This window comes from Halichoerus grypus, chromosome X, assembly GCF_964656455.1.
Source record: "Halichoerus grypus chromosome X, mHalGry1.hap1.1, whole genome shotgun sequence".
In the NCBI taxonomy this organism is placed as follows: Eukaryota; Metazoa; Chordata; class Mammalia; order Carnivora; family Phocidae; genus Halichoerus; species Halichoerus grypus.
In genome coordinates this window covers 100,616,237-100,629,853 of record NC_135727.1, presented here as the reverse complement: position 1 = coordinate 100,629,853, position 13,617 = coordinate 100,616,237, and the positions used below count along the sequence as shown (strand labels likewise).

General features: G+C 40.1%; 1 pseudogene; it reads right to left on the bottom strand.

Moving 5' to 3' along the window:
• Positions 1-10,977: 10,977 nt before the first annotated feature.
• Positions 10,978-12,952, bottom strand: LOC118529473 (syntenin-1 pseudogene; annotated as a pseudogene).
• Between the last annotated feature and the right edge of the window lie 665 nt (positions 12,953-13,617).

Here is a 13,617-nt window from a genome sequence, read left to right as displayed (position 1 = left end):
TCCTAAGAACTCTGTGCTTGTCAATATAAAATATTAACAAACGAGGAAATATTTTATTTGATTTTTATCTTTTAACAGAGTATATCATCAAGCAAGGATTTAGCTGAAAGTTCTCTGTCTTCTCTACTTTGTCACTATCCCTCAGTGAGGGCATACTTAAATTTTCCTTGCAGCATGAAAAGCAGACAGGGATATTGAAACTCTGGAGGAGATACTTCTACACCAAGTGGTGTTAGTTTTTCATTTAAATTAGCTGTGGCATTTTAGGCAGAAGCTAGGTAAGTTCTGATTTGACTAATTTCTAAAAGATTTTGTCTTAAATGGCAAGCAAGACCTTTGAAGATGTGGGGAAGGAAAAATAATTTTCCCTCTACCTTTCTAGATTCTTGGCTAAGACACTTTTGTAGTAAAAGGTAGAGTAACAGAAGAAAAACACACACAAGTTTAATAACATGTACACCTCTTGTATACATGGGAGAGATCCAGGAAAACTGAGTAACCCCCAGAAATGGCCCAAACCACTACCTTAAATAATATCTCCAACTAAAGACAAAGAAGATGATGGGAGGATGGGGGAGTCCTGGAGTGGGAGGTCACCAGGAAAAGCACTGTAAACAAGGGTAAGGTTGTTATGCAGATTTAAATCCTTGCCTTCTCCATTATTTAATTTTTAGAGATTTAGTCATCCTGGAAGGGAGAGGGAGCCACCCATACAAATGGGGATTTCCCTTATAAATGTAAATGTCTCTTACAAAAGAGTAACTTTTCATTTTTCAGAAGTTTTTCTGTGTCTGCTGTTTCTTAGAAATAATCAGCCTAAAATAACCTTTATGCCAAAGAGACATATTTTGGGGGCAAATTCTGCTTTCCTTCGGAGAATTTCTTCTTTCTGTGATATTGTGATTGGTAAGAAATAGATTTGTTCTTTGTCCAAGGTTTCTGGCTCATGGCTCCCAAACCATTGGCATTTCCTGAGCGAAAAGAGCAGCGGAAGCTGTTGTTCATAACAAACCTCTTTCCACCACAACTGTGTTTATGTTCATGGACTAAGTTTTGGAAAGCATCCACGGGTGGGAGCTGGTTGTCAGGGAAACCAGTCATGAATAGAAGATTGGAATTCTCAGTCCCAACCCCCCCCCCCCCCCCCCGACCTCAGGGGAGGGGAGGGGGTTTGGAGGTTGAGTCAATCACCAATGGCCAATGATTTCATCAATCATGGCTTTGTAATGAAGCCTCCATAAAAACCCAAAAGGATTTGGTTTGGAGAGCTTCTGGGCCAGTAAACACGGTAAACACGTGGAGATTTTGGGGGAGTGGTGCACCTGGAGAGGCAGGGAACCTCCACGCCTTTCTTCCCTGTTTCACCCTGTGCATGTCTTCCATCTGGCTGTTCTGAGTTCTTTCCTTTTATAATAAACTGGTGATCTAGTAAGTACAATGTTTCTCAGAGTTCTGTGAGCTGCTCAAGCAAATTAAGCAAACCCAACGACGGGATCATTGGAACCTTGGATCTATAGCCAGTTGGTCAGAAGCAGAGGTAAAGGCCTGGACTTGCCACCTACATCAGTAGTGGTGGGGGTGGGGGGAGCAGTCTTGTAGGACTGATAGTATCAGTCCTTAACCTGGGGGTAGATAGTCTTAGAATTCTCTTGAATTGAGGACATCCAGCTGGTGTTTGGAAAATTGGTTATTGGTGTGAGGTAATCCCCCTCCCCAACATCAAAGGTGTTGATGACCACAACACCTTTACCTTTATAGATGTTTGCTTTGACTTCATATTTGTACACATACAGTCTTCAGAATGACAATAACCTATTTGCAAAAGATGAATGTTCTTCATAATAAACCAATTAATCTTGCTTATAATCTTTTTTACATGTGAAGATGGAGTATATTTCATAGTTTCCAAAGAGAGACTAGAGCTAAGCATTTACTCCAAGTTATGAACTCTGAATTTATGGGAATTCTTTGAAGGCTGTGTCCCAACTCACTTGTAATGATTCATCTTTGCAAATAACCATACACCCTTGTTCGTGCTTTATATTACCAATATGTTGGATAAACTAGAAACGGAGGAAATACGGTAGAACTATGTTCTCATTTTTTTGTCAAATGCTAACATTTGGGAATACATTGTTGGACTGAAGCAGATTTCCTGTGGTTCTGAGCAACTCCTTTGTCCTGTTAATTGCCCCCACCTACCAGCTTAAACCAAACTACCCTACTGAATTTGGTACTGACTTGAGGCTGGGCTTTCCCAATTTTTTGTTGCCAGACCTACATCTAAATATGTAGTGCACTTGGATGCATTGACGACTTTTTTGTGTGTGAAAATGGCAGGAAAGTCTCTACCTAAAGGCACAGAGTCCTAAAGGGTAATGATTAATGAACTTGGAGTTTACGTAAGAAATCTGTTTCAAGGCTATCCAAAGGTTATTGAGGGGCACCTGACTGGCTCAGCTTGTAGAGCGTGCGACATGATCTCAGGTTGTAAGTTCCGAGCCCCATGTTGGGTATAGAGATTACTTAAAAATAAAATCTAAAAAAAAGTTATTGAAATGTCAACCTATTTTCCAAAAGACATAATCATGAGATAAATGCAAATTAAGTTGAAATTCCAAATAGAGTGACAAAGAACCTGTTTAGAAATCTCTGGTGTGGGGTGCCTGGGTGGCTCAGTCGTTAAGCATCTGCCTTCGCCTTGGGTCATGATCCCAGGGTCCTGGGGTCGAGCCCCGCATATTTGAGCCCCGTCAAATAAATAAATAAAATTAAAAAAAAAAAAAAGAAAGCTATGTGGGAGATAATTCTTTAAGAAAAAAAGAAATCTCTCGTGTGATAGGTAGGTGTTTTTGTTTTTTTGTGGGTTTTTTTTTTCCCTTGTCTGTTTTTTGTTTTAATGTATGATAATGTGAATAGCCAAATGAGTTTCAGCTGGATTAGGGATTTGTTTACTTTGCTTAGCTGAAATCATTGCTAAGACAGATATTAACTGTATTTTCTGTGCCAATAGACTAGTTTACAACTCATCTATTTTGTATTATTCCTTTTCTAAAAAGTCACGTGACACCAATTCATTTAAAAGGGAGGGAAGATGGATGGCTATTTGTCTTCACAAATGTTAGCTAAAAAAAATTTAGGGTTTTTTTTTCTTTTTTTAATGTTTGAGGGGTTGGTAATGTGCCCAAGATTACACAGTCATTCCGAGTAAGAATCTAGATTCTCTCAAGGGTCTCAGTACCTCTAAAGCCTGTTCTCTTTCTGTTGTCCTCATCTGCTAAATGTTCTGTCTTATCTGAGCTGCCTCCTCCCTCTCTGCTCAACCATGGTTCCTGCTCAGAAAAGCCATGAGAAAGATTTTTATGAAAAATATCTTCAAGGCACATTGCTTTTGTGTTTCCTTTTTTATTTTTTATTTTATTTATTTATTTTTTTTCTTTTTTTAAGATTATTTATTTATTTATTTGACAGAGAGAGAGACAGCGAGAGAGGTAACACAAGCAGGGGGAGTGGGAGAGGGAGAAGCAGGCTTCCCGCGGAGCAGGGAGCCCGACACGGGGCTCGATCCCAGGACCCTGAGATCATGACCGGAGCCGAAGGCAGTCGCTTAACAAACTGAGCCACCCAGGTGCCCCTTGTGTTTCCTTTTTTAAACTCACTTGCCATATTTCAGTCCTTTATCCTTTATCTTTTCCCCAAATTTATTTCAGATGCATAATTTCAAACCTCAATTTGCCCTATAGATAAAAAGGAAAGGAGATGCTTATTGACTTTTTTAAATCTAAAGAATTCAATTTTGCTTTAAACAATGGATTTTTATTTACTACTAAAATGCTATAGCAACGGTGTAACCATTGAAGTAACCAACTTGAAGTCAACAGCCAGAAAAATCAAAAGGTATAATCTCTTTCATGCGTTGCTCTGACCTTGTTCATTGGCCCATATTGCTGTGTTCTGTTGTTGTCCTTAGGGTGGGGGGAGCAGAGGAGACATTAGGGGGAATCAATGGGTGTTACAGGGTGTTCTGCAAAGGAACTGACACTTGGTGACTTGTTTATTGAAGAGTTGAAAACTGACTGCAGGGCCAGAGGATTCCAAGATGTGGTTTCGGATTCAAAAACCTTCTAACCCTTCAGACTATTAACATGGCTAGTACTGAGTAAATATTTATTGGGCATCTACTGGGGAGAGCTGGAGGTGGGTATTAGGTTGACAAGATTAGTCCCCACCCTTGAAGATCTTATGATGAATCTTGTGATGAAAGCTTGTTCCTTCAAGCCCAAGGCTTACACAGCTGAGCTTTAAAGACAGATCCAGCAGAGAAAGAAAATGGAGAAGCAAAGGGGTCAAATCTATATGAGAACAAAATGTCACTAAGTTGGGGGAAAAATAAGAGTGACGAATATATCACTCCTGGATGCTTTTCCATAAATGTGGACTGTTTCTAATGTCCCTAATTTGTACTTTTATTCTAAAGCTCTGTGTTTCTAAAACATTGCTGTCAACCCATGACCCACCGGTGGTCCCACCACAACCCCTCCGGATCAGAATCTGAAAGGAGTCAGGGAAGCTCCAGTATTACTAGTTCCCCTGGGTGATTTTACAGGAAGTTGAGGAGACATTGCTGTAGCTGGTGCCTGAAACTCCAGCATTGGAGTTTCTCTCTTTGGTCGAGCAGCAGATCTCAAACTTTAGTTTGCATAAAAGAACCTGAATCTCCACTATTTGAACTTAATCCTTTTAGTTGGACAGATCCTCCCAAAGGTTAGGGAACAGTCCTGCTAAGAGTGTTAAGCTTCCTGCAGCCCACCCTCAAAGAGTTTCATTGCATGGGCCTGCCGTGAAACCCATCGAGCTTCGTTTGACTAGCATGTTAAGAGATTCTGATGAAGTTCATCCTTGGAAGGTATTTTGAGAAATACTGATTTAATTAGGATTTATTCTTCTTGAGAATAAACATTTCACTCATACTTTGGTGTAAAAGAAAAATTTGAGAACTGGATTTAATTCCAGGCCATAAATCCACTAGAATATAAACTCTGAGAGGACAGGAATATTTTTTTATTCTGTTTTGTTCCTGGATGTATTGCCAGCACCTGGAAGAGTGGCTTCCACGTTTCAGATGCGCACAAGCTATTTGTTGACTGACTGAATGAATTCGAGGTGTAAAGATGTCCTGTCTCTCACTCTTGCATTCCTCCCCTCTCTCCAGACACTGTGTTACAACCAGAAAGCACCAGCAAAGTGAATTGACGGAGAGCAGGAGGGTGGTGGCAAGGGTAGAGGGGATAACTGAAGCACATCAGAACTTGAGAAGGGAGAAGAAAGGGTCGATAAAGAGAGGCCAGGATGGATAGAGTTACCCACAACTCTGCTAACCTCACAGACTACCAGGGGGATCCTGGTCTTCATCACTGTATTAGTGTCCCAGGGCTGCTCTAACCAAGTATCACAAACTGTGTGGCTTAAACAGCAGAAATTTATTGTCTCAGGGTTCTGGAAGCTGTAAGTCCAAGATCAAGGCGTTGGCAGGGTTGGTTCATTCTGAAGGCTGTGAGGAAGAATGTGTCTTATGGCTCTCCCAGTTTCTGTGGTTTGCTGGCAGTTTTTGGCATTCCTTAGCTGGTAGATTCATCACCCTGACTGCCTTTATGTTCATATGGCGTTCTTCCTTCCGTGTCTGCAAAGACCCTATTTCCCAGTAAGTTTACATTCTTGGGCATCCATCACTGGAGGCTTTGGGTTGCCCCCTCTGATGAGAAAAGATGTTGTTGGAACTGTAGCATGGCAATCCCGGAGGGTAAGATGATCTTCTGATGATGTAATATACATGGAACAAGATTGTAGCTTTCTCCTCTTATTTTCTGAGCTTTCCCTGTGCACCTTGGGAACTATAATTCATGTGGTGACATAAGTGCAGATGTTCAAGTTAAGATGAGATCATTAAAGTGGGTTCTAATTGGATATAATTATGCCCTTATAAAAAAGGATACTAGAACGCAGATACTGACACAAGCCATAGGAAGTTAAGCCTTTTTCAAGGGTATATTCTGTAATAAAATCAGTTATAAGCAACTCTCAGTCATTTTTGCAAAGAAATGATGAGGTAGATTCTAGCTGAAAAAGGCTTTAACTTGTGGGGAGATGGTGTCCAATCTGGTAAAAGTAATCTGTTGCATTGTGCTAACTATTTATTAATTGAGCATTTTTAAAAGAAATATTTTATTTATTTATTTGACAGAGAGACAGAGACAGTGAGAGAGGGAACATAGCAGGGAGAGTAGGAGAGGGAGAAGCAGTCTCCCCACTGAGCAGGGAGCCTGATGCAGGGCTCGATCCCAGGACCCTGGGATCATGACCTGAGCTGAAGGCAGACGCTTAACGACTGAGCCACCCTATAGGTGACAGGCATAAATTATATAATTTGAATCCTTAATCTATGAAGTAGGTATTCTTTGTTTCATTTGTCAATGGTTATTCTTGAAGTGGTCGGGCTAAGACTCAAATCTAGGATTGCTTGAGCCCTAAACTAATGGTTTTATCCACCTACTCTATTTCAATACTTGATGCTACTCCCACCCTAAGCTTCCAGCCTCAACCTCCAAACCCCCAAGATCATTGAGAAAGAATCTATACCTGATCCATTTTTGTATTTCTCACATTTGTTTCATTGATTTTTTTTTTAAAAAGATTTATTTATTTATTTGAGAGAGAGAGCATGCAAGCAGAGGGAGGGGCAGAGGGAGAGGGAGAGAGAGAATCTTAAGCAGGCTCCACGTTCAGTACAGAGCCCAGTGCCGGGCTTGATCTCAGTACAGAGCCCAGTGCCGGGCTTGATCTCACGACCTTCAGATCATGACCTGAGCCGAAATCAAGAGTCAGATGCTTAACAGACTGAGCCACCCAGGTGTCCCTGTTTCACTTGATTTCTATACAGTAGGTACTCAATATTTGATATTCAAGTGAATGAATAAATACAATTTTATAAAACAATCTGAATCAGTCTTGATATTTGCCAGAGGCTTAGACATAAAATGGGGGGAAAATACCCAAAATAAAAGCAAAGTCTCTTTCTGATTTGTCAATAATGTTTTAATAATTATAAATGAAAAGGGAAATCATTAATTCAGTGATGAGTTTGTGCAGAGAATGTGATAGCTGAATGACAGTCTAAAATGCCCCAGCCCTTCCTGTGTCTACTGCTTTATGGTGACCGCATCATGAAAAAAGTGTACCTCTCTGCCCCTTGACTTTCAGCTTGGCCCGCCTGCTTGCTTTGGCTTATGCCTTGTAGGAGGAAGTGATCTAGATTCATTTCTAAATCTAGACCCTGTAAGGCCTCACGTGTTTCTGCTTGCCCTCTTGTACTTTTCAGGCATCATCGTGAAAAAGATTTCCCCACCCCAGGACCCAAATGAGTAATGTGAAGTAGAGATGAGTCAGCCAGGCCCACCCTAGTTTGTCCAACCTCCATTTGTGTGAACCATACCATCCAATTGCAGATCCAATGAAATAAAAATTTCTGTCAAAACCCCTGAGTGTTGTGGCAATAGCTAATGAATACAGGAGATATTCCCATTGCTTTTAGAGTTAAGTGCCAGGGGCTCTAGGTCAGCAATATACTATAATTACAGATAATGGTTTGCTCTCTGTCTCTCACCTTTAGATTCTTTAAAGACAATTAAACCTCAGAGATGGCCCAGGGTTGAGAAGCTAGGAAAGAGTCAGCCAAGTGAACACCTACAAGCATTCCCCAATCTGTTAAGAAGAGCAACCTCCCTGAGCTAACTCCTTAATGTGGAGATTAGTGTTAGCAAGTTAGACTTGAGTGTTTATAGGGAAATTTCTAATATTGTCTGCAATTTACTTTTTTTTTTTTGAGAAAGAGTATGTGTGCTCCTACAAGAAGGGAGGAGGGGCAGAGGGAGAGGGAGAGAGAGAATTTCAAGCAGACTTTCTGCTGAGCACGGAGCCTGACCTCAGGACCCTGAGATCATGACCTGAGCCAAAATCAAGACTTGGACATTTAACCCACTGAACCACCCTGGTGCCTCTGTAATTTAAACTGTTTTATGTGTGTGGAGGGGAGAGCTTTCAGTCCACACCCTAGAAATCATTAAATGAGCATTTGAGTCTCCTAATCAAGACTGTACACTACCGGCTTTTTTACCTAGCATTTCAGAATCTGTATTCAGAAATTCAGGCTCCATGGGTGCCCTTCAGCTATCTTTATCTCTGATGAGCACCGCCTGGTTTGTTAATTAGTAAAATTTAAAGAATGATTTTAATTGCTGTCTTGAGTGGTTTTAACATATGTGGATTGGCTAGAAATATTGTCTGTATTTCTGCCTTGCATGAAGTGAAATAAGAGATCTAGAGAAGCCAGGATCCTGTACATTTTAGACTGGTTCTCCAGGTCTGTGATTATGTCTGGTTTTTGTATTAGCCACTTTTGGAGGATTTCTGAATAGTGCCATGTCTGTCTTAGATAGAAATTTGAAGCAGAATGTTTTCTGAAATGCCTGAAAGGACAAAGTATGCCCACTTTTTCTCATAAATGTGGTGCATATAGCAGAATGGTATTTATGACTTGTAGCATACCATTTGGTAGTGAGATCCCAGGGGAGGAGACATAGAGACCCTTTCCTATCTCTATTAGAGGTTACCAATATCCACCAAAACTCTCTAATAATCGAGTATAACCAAATTGTCTTTGCTTAGTTTAATTGCTTCTTTTTTTTTTTTTTAAAGATTTTATTTATTTATTTGAGAGAGAGAGAATGAGAGAGAGCACACGAGAGGGGGGAGGGTCAGAGGGAGAAGCAGACTCCCCGCCGAGCAGGGAGCCTGATGCGGGACTCGATCCAGGGACTCCAGGATCATGACCTGAGCCGAAGGCAGTCGCTTAACCAACTGAGCCACCCAGGCGCCCTCGTTTAATTGCTTCTTAACGAGATTGAGTTAAAACCTGTTTATAAGTGGAATGGAGAAATTAATGGGTGGTATATTCCTTTAATGAAATTCTATTCAGTGACATAAAAAATATTGCTATATGTAATATAACAGATACAGCCAGGCACTCAAGTCATAAAGACAGATTTTATTTGGTAATAACTTTTGTAAGAGGGGACTGTCACCTGGACTCAACTCCCTTGAAACAAAGCAGACTTTTTACAGGCTGAGGTGTGCTAAGAGAAAGGCACTGAGAGCATGAAGGGGGTGAGGGATGTTGGTCCTTGTGACTCAGCCATCTTGACTTGCTAAGTGGTGTTTATCTGGAGGAGAAACAAGCTCCTCATACCTTTGTGAAAGGAGACAATGGTACACACACTGAAGTTAGGACTTTCCTCTCCCGTAGGGTCTGAGATCAAGAAAAAGAATCATCTTCTTGCCTGTGTGCATTTCAAAGAGATGGCTCTCAGGTCTTTGAGGAGATAGTTCTGGGTGCTAGAAGATTTTATCTTAAAGGGGCAGAGAAAGAATTTATAATTGCAAGCTTTCTAAAGTAACTGCTCTTAAAGGGGGCTTAGAGGCCCATTTGCCTATCACCAAGTTTTAGTTGGAACAAACAGTAAATTATCCTGGCAGTCTTCAACTTTCTCAGGTAGTCATTTTCCAGGGGGTTGAGGGGATGCTGGAGTCATCCTAGAGACATGGTCTTAAGCTTCTAGAAGCCATGCTAGAATTTGGTTAAGTTTTTTTTTTTTTTTTTAAGATTTTATTTGTTTATTTGTCAGAGAGAGAGAGAGTGTGAGCACAAGCAGGGGGAGCAGCAGGCAGACGGAGAAGCAGGCTCCCTGCTGAGTAAGGAGCCTGATGCAGGACTCAGTCCCAGGACCCTGGGATCATGACCTGAGCCAAAGGCAGACGCTAAACCGACAGAGCCACCCAGGCATGCCTGGTTAAGTTTTTTAAGTGCAGGGGTTTGAATGGAGTTGTTATGTGCCGAGTTTTTTTTTTTTTTTTTTTTTAATTCTCAGTAACAAGAAGAGTGAAATCTCAAAAATGTTATGTTGAGTTGTATATTTCATATTATGGCATTTTACCGTATATACTATTTGACTAAAAAAATGACCAGTCATGGGGCACCTTAATGTTGATCTCAGAGTTGTGAGTTTGAGCCCTATGCTGGGTGTAGAGATTACTAAAAAAATAAATAAATAAACTTTAACAAAAAACGAGTAGTCATGAGAAAGATGTCAAGATAATGAGCAGAGCCATTGCATGCTGGGAGTTGTTGTACCTCTTTAGAATGGTGACCCTTGTCCAGAAATTCTTTTCAAGCACATTCTTGAATCCAGGCTGCCACTTTTTCATTTTTCTCCTAATTTCCCATTTGAAGCCCACAGGAACTTGATTTCTTCATGTGGACGGGAATATATTTGCACCATAGGCAGCATCATTCACATAGATTAGGAAGTGAAGCGATCCTGCTGGAGATTTGCCGTGAGAGCTGGCACATTCTCACATAACCACCCTGCAGCTGGCTCACATTGGTAAAGTGATTTGGGTAAAGTCACATCTATAGCTAATCACAGCACATGACTTGTAGCTAGAACTCGTTTTGCTTACAATACAATGTAGCATAAAATTTCCATACGTATTTGGATATTGGGTTAAGATAAACAGGTTTCTTTAGTATTTTACAATATAAATTCCGTTTATTTATATTGAGGAAAATTTATTCTTTTTTCAAGTAAATGAGAATTCAGGTAAGTAAACTCTTAGGCATTTTACATAGTCTTATTTCAACTTTCAGTTCTGAAATACTCAACAAATGAAAAATTGATTTAACTTCTATCTGTCCCATGCTTTTAACAGTTTAGCCAGCTCTTTTCATGCTTAACCTTTGTGTTTACTACAACTTTTCTGTTATAATCTACTTTTTTTTAATACATATTTAATTAAGATGGAATAGGCATAAACCAAAAAGAAAAAAATCAGGATAAAGTGTCACTGCCATTTTGTTTGCAGGGAGGGGTCAGGAAATGGAACAAATTACCTGGGAAACATCCTAAGACCATCCCAAACTAGCTAGATTACAGAATGTTAAGAGTAAATGACAAAATTAGGTATTATTCCACTTAATCTACAAATGAATAAAGGGAGTCAAAAGTTTATCCTATTTAGTATAAGAATTTTTACATTTAATATATAGTGATTCATTTCTCACAAAGTAATACCGGTAACTTTTAGAAGAAAGAAATTTCCATTACACAATTGACTAGAAAATCTCAAATGCAACTAAGCAGCTATGCTATAGGTCAGTATGTACCATTAAATTGTTCTGGGCTAGTGTACATTTCAGTTTAACATAGAACTGCATTTTGGGTTTTAGAAAGGCAGCAATAGTTATATTTTGGCTTTTATTCTAGATGCTTAACAGTTAAGGCGACAGTTGAAGCGTATTAAGTAAAGGTAGTTACAATTAAATGATGACCAACACAATCTCTTGCAACCTACATACACTGTATAATGCTTATATGGAATGAAACCAGTGTACTTAATTGGTGTTTTATAGGCGCACACGGGCACACACACACACACACACACACACACAGAACTAAAAAACCATCAAAAGCAGTCATTCTACATGTACTATGGTAACACATTAAAAACGCAATTATACCATAGAACTAAAGTAATATGAACAGCACTACTTGATGTAAGATAAAGGTGACTGGTTCTAACACAGAGCTAAGCCGGTATCAGTCATTCTAATCATAATGGCTTGTAAAAACATCAGGTTTCTAATAGAGAAACTACTCTATGAAAATCAGTAAATCTGTCCAAAGTTTCACATCTGTAAAACCAGGATAAGGCTACAATGATCTTGAAGTGTGAACAAGATATCCAATCAAAACAGTAAGATTCCAGCCATAATGTAAGATAGAAAGGTCTTCATGCAGCAGAAGCTCTCTGGCTCCTAGAAAGCTTCATGTGCATAATATAAAGTTAAGTTGCCCAAGATGTAAACTGGAGAAGTTTGGTGAAGTTTCCATTGTGCCATGACTTTTAAACCTCAGGAATGGTGTGATCCATCAGGCTTTTCATAATGCTTGGTGCCATCCGTTTAATAATATGTTCAAAGATAAAAGCAGGCCTGATTGTAATAGTAACTACAGTCTCAGCTGTTCACAGTATGTCTGCAATTTGAGAATCCTTCAGCCCAATGACATTCTGCCCGTTGACTTCACAGATGTTATGTTCTGTGAGAAGACCATTTCTGGCTGTAGAACTATCTTTCACTATGGATGTTCTTTCCATTTTTAAAGATAAAGCCAACATGTCCAGTACTATCCTTATGCATGGTAACTATCTGTTCAAAGGGCCTGTTACGAACAGTCATAGTAATCTTCTCTCCAAAAGCCTGTTTGAGCACCTTGTGTGCTTTATCAGAGCTCCAGCCTGCACAGTTTTCCCCATTGATCTGGAGTACTTGGTCCCCAAATCTCAGACCAACCAATGAGGCTGGTGAATTTGCCTGGACCAGCTGAACAAATATACCATTATCTATTGATTTAAGCCTGAGCCCAATTTTTCCATTTTGATCCTTACACAAAATGACTTCACGAATCCCTTGCTTAATTTCTTCTCTACGAATTCCAACATTGTTACCAGTTACAGGAGCCACCATATAGTTCATACTGGAAGGTCTTGCTACCAACCCCTGAACTGAGGCTCCAGGGACCAAGGCCATATTTGCACGGATTTCTTCTTCATTTAAACTCAAGCCCATGTACTGGGAAAGCTCCGGATACAATTTAGGATAGAGATTTCCATCTTGAGAGATGGGAGCAGAAGCTTCAGACAAAATTGCTGGGTTGGCAGGGTTTGCAGAAAAGGCAGTTTGAGCCTGAATAACTTTGTCTACCTTCAGGTCTTCAAGAGATGGGTACAGAGACATTTTTGCAGGATTTTTCTAGGCCACAAGGACCCGCTCACGGCCGTTGCTGCCTCTGGTAACTGGCTTGTTATAATCTACTTTTATTGGAGCTTTAGAATTCTGAGGTTTCCTCCTTCATTATCCCTCTCATTAGAATTTAAGACTATTTCCCGCAGCCTCAGCCTGGGTCAAAGTGAACTGAATCTTGATGTTAGTCATGTGAGCTTTCTGAGGCCAAATCTGAGGTTGAGTTGCATGCCCCCTGGATCAATATGGAATAGCCAAAAGGGGGATATTCAGTGAGAGAAATCGGACACTTAGTGAGATTATGTTTGAGAGAAGCTGGATCTTTTCCTGCTTTGAATTTCAAGTTCCACACATCAGCAAGTGGCTCAGATGCAGTTTGCAATTCTGTTTTGAAAAGTGAAGTGTATAAAATATTATCCTCTGTAGCATGTACTACATTCATAGCCTTTCTTGTCTCTGTCCCTGTTCACATTGCTGTTTCTTAGGCAGCTAAACATACTTGGTTGCAAATAATCACTTCTAGTTTCTAGCTCTTTTCTTCCGAATTGCATATTGGGAGGTGAAATCTTTGAATAAATCCGGAAGAGGGAATAGATGAAAGAAGGGAGAAGAGAGGACTATGATTGGTTCATAGTTTGGTTCTCTTATGGTGGGGAAAAGAGATTTATTATTCTGGCCACTGTAGCTTGGAAGCCTAGAATCAG